Raw genomic sequence first — 11,434 nt, 5'->3', positions numbered from 1 at the left:
TTTAGTGATGCCTTGAAAATATGAGTTTATGAGGTTAGGTTAGGGTAAATACGATTTAAAAGAGAAAAAAGTTGTTTTGTATCTCAGTTGCAGCAATGTTCAATACACTGCCGTACGCAGGATTTTTTTTCGGGAGGGGCTGGAATAGTAAATGTGGATAGCACATGGCTTCGTTTTGGAGGGCAGGATGCATAATAAAATATTTCGTATTTTTGGAGCTTTTCAGTCTATTAAAATTGTATTCAAAGACAAAAATGGTAATAGGGATTCACTTTAAAAGAGGTTTACACATTTTGATTTTTTAAAGTTCTTAACGGATTTTTATTTGAAAATTCTGATTTTCTCAAAATTTCGGTAGGGGCTGGAACACCATCGGCCATCCCTCTACGTACGCCAGTGTTTAACGAACATGTATTTTTTTTGTGTGAACAATGAAAATTAACTAAATAAAGTTATTGGTACGTTGTAAGAGGCTAATGTATGTATAGAGAAAGGCTAGGCGGACAAGAATACAGTCACCAATTCGCCTTCCCATTATATTGTTTACCGCAGTTCGTTTGAATGTCTCTCTTTAAAATGTCTCACCTTGTTGATGAGACAATTATTCAAACGACAATAAGCTTAATTATTGTAAAATGTTTTGTTGGTAAGAACAGCGAGATAATCGAGATGTGAATTGTCGGGAACATTTATGCGGGGAAAAGGCCGGAAAAATTTCAACCAATTTCGGGAATCGAATCCGGATCTCCCGCATGATTGTTAGATGCTCTACCGACCAGACCACCTCAGCTCCTTTGATGAGTTCCATACTTTGATTATTTCAATTTGTTTTATTATATTTTCTTGTATTTATGGATCTTCTTCACCCTTGAAATGTCTCACCTCGTTGACCAGACAATTATTTCGTAACAAAGAAACAAATAATGCTCCCAGAATTTAATAAAAATCGAATGACTAGAAGTAATTTCGTTCTATTGTTTTCATAAATACTATATTTATGTAGATCTCTACTACTTAATAGTAGTAGTAGTGGTGGTATTAGTAGTATTATTAGTATTAATTCAGCTAATTAATTAATTATAAGTATTATTAATTAATTGTGATTATTATTATTTAATTAAAGTATAATAAAACAATGGTAATCTGAATTTGGAATAAAGTTTTAGAAATAACACCCCCCTTGATGAAATCCTGCGTACGCTACTGGCGTCGCTAGGCCCTTTTTGGGGGGCTTCAGCTCCCCAATCCCTCGATAAGCCCCCCCAAAACTTTTAGCTATTATTACAAACAGTATTTAGAGAAAACATATTTGAACAATTGTTAATGCAGGAACATACCTATGGATACAAAAAATTACCTGAAGAACTTGACATACACCATCACATCCATAGTACATTTAATGAACGCCATTCCCAAAGACAAGTTTCCGAACTTATGCAGAATGTTGCAAATTGCAGTGACAATTCCTGTGACATCAGCATCGTGTGAGAGGAGTTTTGCTGTTTGAAGAGAATCAAGACATTTTTGCGTAATAGTATGGGCCAAGACAGACTTTCCTCACTTGCAATACTGGCCATAGAAAAGAAAGAGTGTCATGAATTGTGTGTGGATTGTGTTATTTATAATTTTGCAAGAAGTTCGAACCGCAGAGTACAGCTGATACATAAAGACATAGTTCACCAGCATTAGAAAAACAGGACAAGAATATCCATCTGTTTTCATAAAAATTAATGCAGTAAGTCTATGTTAGTTTTAATTCCTTATGCTTGTTATATATTATTGTCTTATTAATCACTTTGCTATTTTCAAACATTAAAAATACGTATTTACAATAGTAGTAAGTCATGTATCTGGTTGCAGCCCCCCCAAAGCAGATGGCCTAGCAACGCCACTGCCAATACCAATAACAATAATAACGTACTGCATCTGTGGATGCCCGCAGGATTGTTTTTCAGGGAGAGCCAAGCAAGGTATTTGTTTCCGGAGGGAGAAAACAGCATATTTCCAACGGAAAAGTGTTACTCCCTTAAAAACACTACTTCACTTTGAGGTATATAAACGTCCTTATGATAATCAACATAAATTTCTGTCAAAAAATCAACAAATTTGAAGAGATAGTTTTGTTTCAGTCACGGCAAAATGACCGCTATCTCTTAATTAATTAATTATAAAAATGACATAAGAGCAAAGCAAATGAAGAACAAATGAAATACTTGTAAGATTACTACAATGTCAAAACTACATTTGAAAAATAAAATGTGAACACAAGATTCATCTTGACACAGGCACTTGGAGAGAACTGTGCAGACAGACGATATGCTCCCGAAAGTTTCCATCGACTTAGTACCTTCGGTACTGAAGTTGTGCGTTTCAGGAAAGTTTGCTCGAGACTCTTCAAGCGTTTTATCAAGAATGCTTCGGCGTGTGCAGCATTGCTAACTTATATTCCGTCGGGCAAAACTTTATCGTACTGATTAATTTGCCGTTGGGTGTACACGTATAACCATAATTTGTTTGTGGTAGTCGGCCCTCAAATATGAATCGTGAAGCGAAAGACTCAGTGAAATTGAAACTGAAGGATACATAGTCATTATCGAGTACAAGCGAGCGAAAGTGCAGTTCACTTATAGATAGATCCAAATAAACTTAACCGTTCGTTGGTTGCGCACGGTCTCTAGTTCCGGGTGTGGGGGTTTAACGTCGTTATTTATCAATGATCGTTTTGTCAACCACTTTCTTCTGTCTAGCTGAGTTTTTGACCTTCCTCCTTTACACCACGATTTTGTTTTCAGTGTTAGTAAGATCTTCGAGAAGCTATGGAGGGTTCGTTGAAGACCCTTGCTGTCTGAGTCCATGCGCGACTAACGAAGAGAGCCTTTTTATAATCTGATGGAATTACAATTTTCTCAGTTTTATAGAACATCGATTGTTCAAAGAAATATTGAAAATTTCGCATTTTAGACCATTAATTGAGTATATTTTAAAAACCAGGTCTCTGGCACCGTGCGTGACCATCGACATAACTTCTCTCACAGGACCCACGAAGGGTTAATTAGGTTTGAATGTAGTAGATACTTTTCGCCTTATGATGTGCGCGATTTCTCTTTACTACGTACACAAATGTTCTCAGTTCAAATCGTTGTTAAGCGAAGGGAAAACATTAGTGAGGGGAAAAATAAATAATACAACACACCATGAGGGCATTTAGATGGAGAAATCTTGCGGCCCCTAACGTATACGCCTGCTTACCGGCCCTGGCTTAAATCTGGCCACGGTCGGAAGAATAAAGGAAACATTCATGCTAGGCCGAAGCACAGGGACGAGCATCTCTCCTAGACACAATGGTACGGCCGTGGCAATTAGAATCCCCAACACACCCTAATATGGCGTTACGGGAAGGAAATTTCCCATGTCCCCGTACCGCAAACTAACGTGGAAAATTCCTCTGAGTCTAAACAGCTGACTTTCTGTAGCTAATTGCTCATGTGCCAGTCGGTGGCACCGACCGAGCGATGTTCTAATTATCGTCTGGTTGAAAAGCAACCACGTCTGCCCATCTTGGCGTTACGCAATAACATTCGTTTCTCAGAGGGGAAGAATTGTGACCCTTGTATTTTTTAATTAAAAGAACACACAGTGAAAATCGTTACTCGGCAATTTCTGTGTGTAAATTGAATTGGTATTGCATGCCCTTCTTTCCAACCTGCCCTGTATGGCAGAAAGATCACTGGATACAAAGTTTACTCTCTCTTTCTCTCTCTATACACACACACACACATTATAAAATGTAATAAAATTTAGTGATAGATTGTATCCCAACACCTGTAGAAAAATGACACAGCTCAGTTACGGTCATTCATAGCACTTATGTTAAAGTACTCTACAGGTATGATTATGTCCACGTCTAGATAGTATTATTCCCAGTAAATTAGTATTTTTTCTAATACTTTTTATTGCCAATTACTATATTGTCTTCTCTTTCTAATCATCTTTTCAATCCACATCTCTCATTCACACAATAATGCTTTGAGAGCTTCGTCTGCATCAGCTTCTAAAAATCCTCTACACTCACATTATTCTTCTCCAACATCTATTTTTTATCATCATCAATCCATCTGTTTTATCTTTCTCCCTTGTTTGATGTAGTTTATTCCCTTATATACTTGTAGCCATCTGCATGTTCTAACCTTTGTAACATCACTACATTATTATAATAAGTTATGACTGGCATTACTCTTAACAAGAAGAACATAAATATCAGATGTTTAGCATTGTTAAAGTTGTTTAGAAATGCTTATGACTGCAGATAGTCAATCAACAGAGTGAAATGCTTAAAATTTTGCTCTGTTGGGATTTACAGAGCTGTCCTGTCATGGCTCTATGAGCGCCCCACAATTGACAGAGGTGGGTTACGATTGGTTGACTACTATGTGGTTCGCTGACCAACGACGGGTGCGGTCCTACATTCATATTGGGGTTTGGCGTAGAGCTGACAACTCTGCACTGTAAAAAAGATATGTCAAGTATCAGCAATATGAGGCCATGCATGTTCCCAGGGTAAAATATTCCGGAGGTAAAATAGCCTCCCATTTGGATCTCCGGGCAGGGGCTACTTTGGGAGATCCATAGACTAAGGATAGGATGTACAGGTTGATCAAGGATATTAAATTAGGCACCTGGAATGTTCTGAGCCTTTTCAAGCCTGGGGCATTTCAGTCTACAGTTAATGAGATAGTTAAGTATAAGTCAGAGATAATAGCTGTCCTGGAAGTTAGGTAGCCAGGAGAAGGTAATTGAAACTAAAAATGATACTTTTTTCTATGGTGGTACTAAAATCATAATTTCTGAACAGGTTTTTTTATAAATAATAGAATTATCTCGGCCCTTAAAACAGTAGAATTTATTAATGATTGGGTATCATATGCAGTTTTACAAGGTAGGTGGTGAAAAATTATTTTAATAAACATACATGCACCAACGGAAGATAAAGATGTAACTACTAAAGATGATTTTTATGCAGAGTTAGAATAGGTCTTTAATAAATTTTCCCAGTATGATACGAAAATTCTATTAGGCGACTGTAATGCACAGATTGGTAAGGAAGAGACATTTAAACCCACTCATGAATTAATTAATGATAATGGTATAAGATTAATTAATTTTGCAACCTCAAAGAATTTAATTTTTAAACATAAAAATATCCATACGTATACCTGGTCTTCACCATATGGTAGAACTTATAATTAGATAGATCATATTCTCATTGATAAAAGAAGGCATACTAGTATAATTAACATTGGTTCACATAGAGGTGCTGACTGTGCCAGTGTCCATTATTTAGTATTTTGCTAAATTAAGAGAAAGACTCTTACTCTGATAAATCATAAACAAGAAAATCTAAAAGTTCTAAAATTTAATACAGGAAAATTTACTGATGAAAGAATTAAGAAAGATTACCAAATTAAACTGTCAAATAGATTTGATGTTTTGTAGGATTTAAATGATGATGAAAATATAAATGAAACAGACGTAAATAAGAATTGGGAGCACATACGTAATGCAATAGAATCAGCAGCTAAAGAAAGTATAGGATACCATAAACCAAGAAAAAGTAAGTCATGGTTTGATAATGAATGTCATAATCTAATAGAAATAAGAAATCAGACTAGACTTAGGTGGTTAAATAACTCTGATGATACAATTTTAAGCAATTATAATATAATAAAGCGAGAAGTTAACCGCACGTTTAGAAGTAAAAATGATATTACTTGAAAAGCAAAATTAACGAAATTGAAACAAATTGCACAAATAAAAATATCAGAGATTTATATAAAGCTGTAAATGAATTTAGAAAGGAGTGGCAACCTAAAGTAAACTTGATAAAAGATAAAAACGGTGAAGTTTTGACTGACCCAAGCGATAGATGGAAGAACCTAAGTCATTTGAAATGTTAATGTAGGAGATAAATGAGAAGTAAATGAAGTACACACAGCAGAACCTCTAGTTCCAGAACCTAACTTGACAGAAGTTAAAGATGCTATTTAGAAGGCTAAAGAATAACAAAGCACCTGGCATTGATTTAATTCCAGCTGAGTTAATTAAAAACGGTGAAAATTCGTTAATATGTCAAATTCATAAACTAATTTCTTTAATTTGGAATAAAGAAGAAATCCTTCAACAGTGGAAATAATCCATCATTGTTCCTGTATTTAAAAAACGTGATTAAACGAACCGCAATAATTACCATGGAATTTCTCTCCTCTCAACATCAAATAAAATATTTTTTAACATTCTTTTAACAAGACTAAGCCTAAATGCTAATGAAATTATTGGTGATAATGAATGTGGATTTAAACGTAACAGATCAACTACAAATCAAATTTTTCACATTAGACAGACACTTGAAAAAAAGTAAGAATATAATCAAAATGTCCATCAGCTATTCATTAATTTTAAAAAAAGCATATGATTCGGTTAAATGAGATAAGCTAGATAATATATTAGTCGAGTTTGGAATACTTAAGAAGCATGATAAAAGTATGAAAAAGTGAAACAAAAAGTAAAATTATTGTGGGTATTAATATGTATGACAAATTAACAATTTTATTCATGATGAGTTAAGACAGGGAGATCCATTATCTCCATTGGTCTTTAATTCTGTCTTAGAATATGCTATTAGGAAGATATAAGAAAGTAATGATGGACTAAAATAACGGTCTAACTCAGTTATTAGCATATGTAGATGATGTAGACTTACTGGAGGATGATATAAATACAATTAAGAATAATGTAATATTTTTGAATGCAGCTAATGAGATAGGTTTGGAAGTTAGCAAAGAGAAAACTAAATATATACTTACAGGCCGAAATCAAGTGTTAGGCAATAATCAACATTTAATTATTGATTAATTGATTGATTTTATTTTCACAAAGTTTTATCTTCTCGTAAAATATCTAAGAAACGAAAAGTTAAAATATACAAAACAGTAATTTTGCCTGGATGCGAAACTTGGTCCTTTACATTGAAAGAGGAACATTAATTAAGAGTATTTGAAAGTAAAATCCCTAGAAAAATATTTGGACCTAAAAGGGATGAGGAGACAGTTGAGTGAATAAGGTTACATAATTTAGAACTGCACAATTTGTATACATCTCCAGATATTATTAGAATGGTTAAATCAAGAAGACTTAGGTGGGCAGGCCATGTGGCACGAATGGAAGAGGAAATAAGAGTTTACGGGTTCTTGTTGGGAAACCTGATGGTAAGAGACCTGTAGAAAGGCCAAGACGAAGATGGAGGGATAACGTTGAGATGGACCTAAAGGAAATTGGTAAAGATGGAAAAAATTGGGTTGATCTTGCCCAGGATAGGGAGAGATGGATGGCTTGTGTTGCTGCAACCATAAACCTTCGCGTTTAAGAAGGCTAGAGAGTTAGTTAGTTAGTTAGATAGATTGATTTGTTTGATTTTACTTCGATATTCTGCCATTTTGGCTAATCGCGAAGATGAGGATGAATGCTGATGAGATTAAGGGACTTCTACAAACACACGTGGACAGCGCACAACACAAGCTGCACAGAGCATCCAGACGCCAGTCTCCTCAGTCTGCAAAGTGCATTCCAGGGTGTACTACTTTGAAAAGAGGTTGACATTTGGGTGTCTCCAAGAGCTCCTGATACCGTACGACGCAAAAAATACCTGATCAACAGGGAGGTCAAAGCTATTATCTACCTTCCCAGTAGTTATCAGTTGGTCGGGTGGCGAGTGCAACACTCTTAGTGTACAAATAGTGACTTCGTGAGATTTTGTGGAAAGAAATACTGACTTCGTGAGATTTTGTGGAAACTTTTTGTGAGAGCAAGCAGCACATAATTTCAAATTACGCTCCCAAAACAGTCCCGTCAGCCCGCGGAGAGGCTAATAACGTGCAGCCACTCCACATTTCTCACTGAATCGCCCTGTATATAATTTAACAACATGTACCGGTTATCTTTAAATGTCTGGACTAAGAGAGAGAGAGAGAGAGAGATCTGCATCTCCGAGTCCGCTAAGATGAGACATGCGACACACGCACGCGAACTAGCAAAAATACACAAACACATCCACATGCACACAGGATCGCCAAAACAAGATGAAACCAACCACTTATCACCCAGTTAGAGAAAAGTCCTCGTTACCATACGCTAAGCACACGCATAGCGTGTTTTGGGAAAGTTTTTGCCTTATTTCGTGACAAAGTTGGAATTCCTTCCTCCACCCTCCACTGCTCCCTTTTTTTTATTCCAGGTGTTTAAAATCCAGTGAAGTGCAACACACGAAGGCCAGCTTGTTTGTCTGAGCGTAAAGGTTAGTCAATGACTTCAAATAGAACCCGCTGGATGACTTCATTTATAGCTGCACCGTAATGAGCCACGCACGATAGTCGTTTACTGTCGGCAGAATCGATTTAGGTAGCCGCAGAAATTGGCCATCCAAGTTTTATGCGAGGGTCAATCTTATGACTGGTGGGCTTTGATTACAGAAGACCGTGCTGCGAATTTGACCACGGATCCAAGCCACAACATGCACTCCATACCTCCTCTCCTGTTAAGTTTTGCGATTTTTTTCTTTCAAACTTACCTCATCCGTTAAACTCACGAGAGCGTAATTTCCAAGCAGTTATCACAGATGTCGCTGTTAATCACGCACGAAGTGATGTCATTATGGAAGTGACAACACGGGAATTAACAGTGGGAACATGTTCTCTGTGTTTATTGATTGATTTGGTTTATTTTACTCCGCCTTTCTGCCGTTTTGGCTAATCGTGAAGATGAGGATGAGTGATGATATGAAGAAATTGATGAAGAGACACTCATAAAGAACACCCATGCCCAGGCCGGGATTCGAACCGGAGATTCCTGGCTTCGTAGCGCGCTGTGCTAACTACTCCACCACGAAGGTCGGCTTTCTGTCCTCAAGCTAGATGCAGGGTGTCTCCATTTCGGTTATTTTACGATGATCGATGAGAATGATTGATTAAATGATGACATTGATAAAGGGTCAACAACAATGATACATTCTTTTACCCCTCTACTTACTTCTTTACGGGTTCTTTATTTCGTTTTACTTTTCATCTCGTTCCTTTCACACCTCTTCCACGGTGCCTTAAGAGCAGATTAATATCGCCGGAACCTTTCAAAGGGGTCAAACATACATTTTTTCCCGTCCTTAGTCTCAAACAAATACTTAAATACAGACTATGACTGGTAAACTCGAAATGATGATTGAGTTTTTCGTTAATTCAAAACATTCTCTGATGACGATTAATGTAAGATTTATTATATCCACTTCTATTTACATAGTTATAATTCTTCTACAATTGCATTATTCAGAACTCAACCAAAGCTATAATTTATCGATTTGGCTTATTTTACTTCGCATTTCTGCCACACTTGGCTAATCGTAATGATAAGGATGAGTGATGAAATTGATGAAGGGACGCACAAAAACAACCGTGTCCAGGCCGGGAATCGAACCCGGGACCCCTGGCGTTGTACTGTGGTGTGCTAACCACTCTGCCGCGGAGGCCGCTCTAATTTATCGAATTCATATCTTTGCGATTAGCCAAAAGTGGTAGAAAGCGAATTAAAATAAATCAATCATCGAATTTGAACCTATGACTTCGACCATTGGTACCGCCATTAACGTAGAATTAGCGTAACTAACTCTGAAGTTTAGGACAGACTTCAGATATTCCTGAACAGCAACCTCCTAGCAGAACTAGAGGAAGCGTTTTAGCAAGTTTTCTTACGCAGCATATTCTAAGCATTATGATGCGATCTCGGAATAGTTAATTCATGCAAAAAGTTTTCCAATGGAAAATGAAGAACTTCAAGGGTTGGCTTAGGCCAAATTCTACTTTTACATTTTAATATCAATCAGTTTAGTCTACAATTAATGGTCTAAACACCGAAGATTCGAGAGACAAACTCTGCCCGTTGAGAGCGATTGCTCTCATCCATGAAGATTCTCCTTGTCGTAAAATCAAGCCTTATGTGCTGCTTCGGTTACGCAAACGGGATTCTTTTATAGGAGCCGGTTGTTAGTGGAAGGTCTCCCTCACAGACCTGGAATTTTCCATAGCAACGTCTCCTTCTTTTTAAACGAGAGCTGCACCAACTGAATAACTCAGCACAATGAAATCTAATATTCGGTAATGCACAATCAAATAAGAGACATATTAATAAATCTCAACATCAAATTGCTGGTCATACAAAACAATGTATGTAGAGATCAATCCTGACCTTTGCAACATGCATGCCTTAAACAAGTCGAACGTTGGACCTTTGTCTCGTGCTGTGAGACGGGGGCCGTCATTTTTGATTCGTAACAATTAGGGAGAAGCACGATTTCCGAAATTTCCAGGAATTTTCGCATTTATCCGGAAAAAAGAAAATGCTTTCCATCGGGGATTTTTTCTAAAATGTGAAGAGGTGAGTGATACCTCATCCAAAAGTGATCTTTCATAGTAATTACTTGCAAGTGTTTACCAGTAAAGGTGATCCTGCAACCGAATTTTAGGAAATTGATTATCAACGTGAGATGACTAATTCATTCTAATTGCAATTAATTGTTTTTAAACTACCGGGTCTCTATTATTGAAGGGAGGTGGGTGAAATTTTAGTGTATTATACGTATGGTTGATTGAATGTTGGGTTTATTTTAACTCGCATTTCTGCCGCTTTTGGCTAATCGCGAAGATGAGGAAGAGTGATGATACGATGAAATTGATGAAGGGTGATGAACACCCATGGTCAGACCGGGATTCGAACCCGGAACCTCTGGCGTCGTAGCGCGATGGTGGATTATATGGGAAGTAGAACTCATAGGTTCGTTGTCTTTCCTTTGTTTTTTTACAAGTAAAGAAAGTAAAGAATACTTCACATCGAACACCTCACACCCAGATACGTAGCCAGGGAGAGAGCTCGGGGGGGGGCTGAAGCCCCTCCCGAAATCCTACAATCATATATTTTAAATAGTGTACAGTGGAAATTACTTCTTTAGCAGGATTAAACATATTGATTGATTGATTGATTGATTGATTTGTTGTTTTAAGTCCACTTTATGCACAGGAAGGCTAATCGGGACTGGACCTACAGTTTAAAGTGGAATCCGAACCACTGTGCCATGTGCCTCCACCGGGTATCGAACCCGGGACCCCTTGATTACAAGGCGACGACGTTGCCTCTACGCCATCGGGGAGGCTCCGATTAAACATATTGTATAAGTTGTAATATACTGAGAAATTCATCTTCAGGACTTCTACCTCGCAGTTTTTCGCCTTTAGATAGTGGATGCTGAAAAGGGATGAACACCCCCACCCCCACCCCCCGAAATAAAATTCTGGGTACGGGCCTGCTCACACACCACTTCCAGAGAGGGAGGACGGAATTG

This window comes from Lepisma saccharinum, chromosome 11 (assembly GCF_977018435.1).
Source record: "Lepisma saccharinum chromosome 11, izLepSacc3.1, whole genome shotgun sequence".
In the NCBI taxonomy this organism is placed as follows: Eukaryota; Metazoa; Arthropoda; class Insecta; order Zygentoma; family Lepismatidae; genus Lepisma; species Lepisma saccharinum.
Note: the sequence above shows the minus strand (reverse complement) of the source record.